The 5,616-nt window shown below is 44.7% G+C and overlaps 1 pseudogene; it reads left to right on the top strand.

Annotated features, from left to right (window-relative positions):
• Positions 1 to 206: 206 nt before the first annotated feature.
• Positions 207 to 536, top strand: LOC140912014 (cytochrome c oxidase subunit 6A1, mitochondrial pseudogene; annotated as a pseudogene).
• Positions 537 to 5,616: the final 5,080 nt, after the last annotated feature.

The following is a 5,616-nucleotide window of genomic DNA, read 5'->3' as shown; positions in this document are numbered from 1 at the left end:
AAGACAGCAGTTTGTCTAGAAATGCCAACCAAGGCCAGAATCACAGACGATATGAAGCTGGGGCTACACCAATTTACAGCATCTGAAGATCTGGCCCACAGATGTAAAGTAACAATTTTTTAAAAATTCTTCCTTACTGAGAAAAAGTCAATAAAAATAGCAGCCAGTCTCGATGCATAACCTAAGGACGTGTCTGAGCGGAACAGATGACAGTGCTTGCAAAAGTCTCCCGGCTGCTTCTCGCTGGTGCTCCCCGGGTCCCGTTGGGACGGCTCATGTCAGCAGTGGCTCATGGGGAGGTCATTGCAGCTTGGACATGGAAGAGCCTGTCTTTTGTGGTTGCTCTTCCTGGTGTTGGTGTATGCATGCTGAACTGCTACTTAAAGATGCAGCATGATCATGAAAGAGAAGAGTTTGTTCCTTATGCTCACCTCCGCATCAGGACCAAGCCCTTCCTATGGGGAGATGGGAACAAAACTCTGTTTCACAACCCTCATACTAATCCTCTCCTGACTGGCTGTAAAGAGAATCACTGAACACTTGGATCACAGCAGCAATTTGGCCCATTGCTCTATTTGGACCAGCACATTGTATGGGACCCTGAATCTAAAAAATATTCTACATTCCTTGTACTGTCAAGTTATAAATGGCGTTCTGACATTTAGCCCTGTATTTGAAGAGGAGGTCACTTAACATAAAAAAATCCTAACCTATCAAAAAAAAGAACCAAAAAAAACCCCAGGAACATTATGTTTGTGGCAAGGTGGGGTGTGAATCTACCCTGCACTAGCCTACCATGAACTAAATGTCCGTGTGGACCCTGCTGATGAGCATTTAACAGTTTGTTAAAATTATCTTACTCTGTCACTGCAGAAACAGCCAGAAAAGGAACAATAGATTGATTAACATATCCCCTTCCCAGAGCTGTGCTGACATCACTGAGGATGCTTATAAAAACAAAATATTGGGTTGTGAATTTCAGCTCCGCTATAAACCAAAAGGGAACAAAATCATTCTTTGGCAAATGAAAAAAACAACAGCAGCCAATTCAGAGGAATTCATCCCAGGCCTCTTTTGCTCCTGCTGGTTTAAAATGACCATAGGTTGAGCCTAATGGCTTGTGTACATGGATAATTATACTGGTAAAATTCCCTGTGTAGACAAGTCCTAAGAGCCCACTTCCCCGAAAAAGTCCAAGTGCAAAAGGTTGTCCATGAGTCATTGCAACTGAGGCCCAATTTAAGGTAACTCTCAGGGTTACCATAACATGCATTTGATGCCCAGTAGCTACCTGACAACTCTGGAATTGGGGAAGTGCAAGACATATGACCTCTGTCCTTGCACTGGGCTCAGCACCTGTCCTATTAATCTACCCCATTGTGTCTAACAAGCACAATGCCTCTAGGAAGTTTATGGGAGAGGATAGGAGAACATAGCCACAGTCAGGGCCAGATTAACTCTCTTATGGGCCCGGGGCTATTAGATTTTGTGGGGCCCCTGGAGATTTGGAGTGGGGGATTGGACTCAGGGCTGGGGAAGGAGGTTGGGGTGCAGGAGGGGGTACAGCTCCAGCTGTGGGGGTGGACTATGGGGTGGGGCCAGGGATGGGATAGGGGGTTGGGGTGCAGCAGGAGGTTCGAGGTGCGGGCTCTGGGTGGGAGTTTGGGTGCAGGAGGGTGCTCTGGACTGGGACGGGGGTTGGCATGCAGGTGGGGGGGCAAGGTCTGGGAGGGAGTTTGGGTGCAGGAGGGGGCTCTGGGCTGGGACAGGGGGTTGGGGTTCAGGAGAGGATGTGGGGTGCAGGCTCCATCTGGGAGGTGCTCACCTCAGGCGGCTCCTGGTCAGCAGGGCTAAGGCAGGATCCCTGCCTGCCCTGGCTCCATGCTGCTCTGCTCCCCGAGGTGGCTGACATGTCCGGCTCCTAGGTAGAGGGGCCAGGCCCCTCTGCGCGGTGCACGTTGCCTGTGCCCAAAGGTGCCGCAGGCACTGCCCCGTAGCTCCCATTGGCCGTGGTACCCAGCCAATGGGAGCTGCAGAGCTGGTGCTGGGGGTGGGGGCAGCGCGCAGAGATTCCCTGAACACCCCTCACCTAGGGGCAGCAGGGGTACATCGGCGAGCTGGTGCTCGCAGCTTCAGCCCCAGGGTGGGCGCCGAGGCTCGGGACTGGTGTCTGGCCTGCGGGCCTGATGAAAAGAAGCAGCAGGCCTGCAGGGCCCCCCTTAGCCCGAGGCCCAGGGCTGCAGCCCCTAAAGCCCCTGCATTAATCCGGCCCTGGCCATAGTGCTACTCCGGTAGAATATACAGCCTCAGCACCATTTGCGCCTAGCCAGGTCTGCTGTATGGTATGGTGGAAAGGCAAGTGTGATAAATGAAGGTGGGGGACGGTTAGCTCCCTTTTATGGACACCCATCCAGCCAGTTAGCTATAAAATCTCTATTTGTAGCTGTTCTCTACTAGCTTTACCTGTAAAGGGTTAAAAAGTCTGACGGCATGCATAGGTAAAAGGAAGTGAGTGGGCACCTGGCCAAAAGAGCCAATGAGAAGACTAGAACTTTTTAAAATTGAAACAAAGACTCCCCTTTTGTTTGTCTGTTGTTCTCCCAGGGAGAAGTGCATGGGCAACAGCTATCCTGTAAGAAGCTTGGGACAGGTATGAAAAAATCATCAATATCATACCTAGAAACTACTCATTTAAAACCCCAGATATGTAAGTAGATCAGGAAGACACGATTAGGTTTATTTCTTTTATTTCTTTATGGCTTGTGGACTCCTCTGTGCTAACTCCCAAATGTTTTACTTGTAACCATTAAGCTGGACCTCAAGAAAACCATTCTTGATGCTTAATTATTATATTTGCTCTTTTTTAATCTAGCAATAGCTGAAGTTCCAGATGTATTTTCTTTCTTTTTGTTTTTAATAAAATTTACCTTTTTTAAGAACAGGATTGGGTTTTTGTGTTCTAAGAGGTTTATGCATATGGTGTTTAATTAGCTGGTGGCAACAGCTGATTCCCTTGGTTTTCTTTCTCAGCTCTTCCCTGGAGGTGGGTGAAAGGGCTTGAGGGTACCCCACAGGAAGGAATTCCCAAGTGCCCCTTCCTGGGTTCAAAGGGGTTTTTTTGTTTGTTTTTTTTTACATTTGGGTGGTGGCAGCTTCTACCCATCCAAGGTCAGAGAGAAGTTGTAACCTTAGGAGTTTAATATAAACCTGGAGTGGCCAGTATTAATTTTTAGAATCCTTGCTGGCCCCCACCTTCTGCACTCAACAGGGGGTGGGAGAAAGAACTGCCCCTAAAGGCCAAGGGGTGTAACTACAGATTTCTCCTAGATTTCACTCCTAGAAGCAGGAAAGTAGGAGAAACGTCTGGAAAAAATATCATCTTGTCATTATTACACAAAATTCAAATAAAGTTTAAAGTAACTGAGGGAATGTACTATAACATGCATGCTCATTTTTTCCAATTAAAATCTTTATTAGGATTTGTACTGCAGTTAATTGCTGCAATTGTACAGTCACCAAAATCTGCAGAGATGTAAGAGCCCCCAATGTACTCTCTGACTTGAGGGACAATAATGAGTCTGAAAAGAATCAAAAAAACAAACAAAAAGCACACTATGTAAAATAAGCCACTGAATGCGCATTTACATGAATTTAGGCAGAAGATCATCAGAGATTCATTCCAGAGTTGTTTATTACAAGCTGAAATGCTGTTGGCCACTTGTTATTTCTCAGTGAAATTAGAATAAAAATATTGCAAGCGTAAGTACCTATTCTTCATTTTCTTATTAGTAATTGTTATGAAACGAGAGGGCTCTGCCAGCCTATCTCACTGCACCTGTTACTAGATATTTCCAAGACAATCTAACTACAGTTTTGCCTGAATGCACTGGTTGTTTTTCCCATTGTGTTGACTGTTCATCCAGTTTATAGGTTGCTGGCATTTAAGAGGAATAGCACATTTTTTTCAAATGAGGCACAGCGAGGTCTTTGGAACTTCAGCCTTAATGAGAGTCCTAAAGGACAGAATTTATAAGAATGAGAAAAAAAAATACCCTATGTTGTATACAGTATTATTGTACACATATTGGCCACAGGATATTAGACAGCCGAGGTAGGGGAGGTAATATCTTTTATTGGACCAATTTCTATTGGTGAGAGAGCTTCTCTTCACTGTAAAAGTCACAAAATAAAGACAGTCCCTGCCCTAAAGAGCTAACTGAATGCAAGGCTTGATTTGAGTGGGAGCTGAGGTCACTCGGTAATTTTCAGGAGGCAAAGAATATCTTGTAGGATTAAGACCTAATCGAAAAAAATTAAGAGAAGGTGACAGATTGGGAAGTCCAGAGGAAGGAATATTAGGAGATTTCTTTATTTACTGCTTGGGCTTGTTCATTTCTTGGGGGTATCCAATTCTTTGGCATTCCAAGGATCTATTATAATGGCCTCATTACTTGTGTTATAATAGTTTAGTGTTGCGGATACTGAGGAAATTCTAAACTTCAACATATATATTATCCTGAGGATAAAGTGATTGATGTAGCAGTTCTGTTTCAGAAAGAAGATAGTTTGCTAGAGGGTGTTGATAGCTGCCAGCAAGCATATCTTTACTCTATTGGCAATCACAAACCTTGCTGAAGCTGATGAGGGCATGATACAGCTTTCAGTCAGGTTAATTGAAGGAGCAATTAAATGGCACTTTGTTTAGTGATAGCTGAAACAACAAAAGCCACCATGCAAGGCCCAGATCAGCAGTTGAGCCATGTGGCATAAGGGATTTCCCTGGAGGCTGGTTACAAATGCAGGAGATGGGGTACTGCTCTGATTTGGTTACAAATACTCGGGCCAAGGGGCAACACTGGTGTCTGGATTTGGATTCAGTTTTCAAGGAGAGAAATTGTGAGGTGCTCCTGAACCAAGAAGGAACAAATAATGCAAGTACTGATGGTCAAAAGGAATTAAAGCAAGACCTAAAACAGAAGCTGGAGACTTATCAAAAGAAATTAAAGCAACATCTGGAAGTTTCCCACAAGGACGGAGAAATTACTTGTGGTCAGAGATAAAATCTTTGTCGGGGCAGCAGCTACAAAGTATCCAAGCATATTGGTAAGCCATATTTCAAAACTTACAGTCTGGACTGGCAGAATGGATCGATGAGTTGACCACCTTTGACTGTCATAGAACAGATTTTTCCAGAAAACAGAGGATACTAGGAAAACTGGCCAACTTGAAACTTGCTAACAGAGATGAGTTGCAGCAAGGACATAAGCAGCTAAAGATCAGCTTTAGAAGGAAATCAAAGTTCACAGACCACAGTGGAAAACAATTGCTTGGATGAGGAATTGGGCCAGCCTTATTTGTGTAAATCAGGACTTTTACAACAGTTTTTTTTTACCCTGTTTACTCACAGAGGCTCAAAAGGGAGATACCAGGTTGTTTCAGCAAAAATAATGCAAAAGCCCACTATCTTTGAGAGAAAAACTTCCTGGGAGGCTTATTTGGCTCAGTTCAACAACATATCACAAATGAATGGCTGGAGAGATGAAAAGAGAATGGGGTTTCTGGCAGTCAAATTGAGTGGCCCAGCTCTGATGGTACAAGCCCTTGATATGCAGTTTG

The sequence above is a fragment of the Lepidochelys kempii genome, chromosome 5 (genome assembly GCF_965140285.1).
Source record: "Lepidochelys kempii isolate rLepKem1 chromosome 5, rLepKem1.hap1, whole genome shotgun sequence".
In the NCBI taxonomy this organism is placed as follows: domain Eukaryota; kingdom Metazoa; phylum Chordata; order Testudines; family Cheloniidae; genus Lepidochelys; species Lepidochelys kempii.
This window is presented reverse-complemented; position numbering and strand designations above follow the sequence as displayed.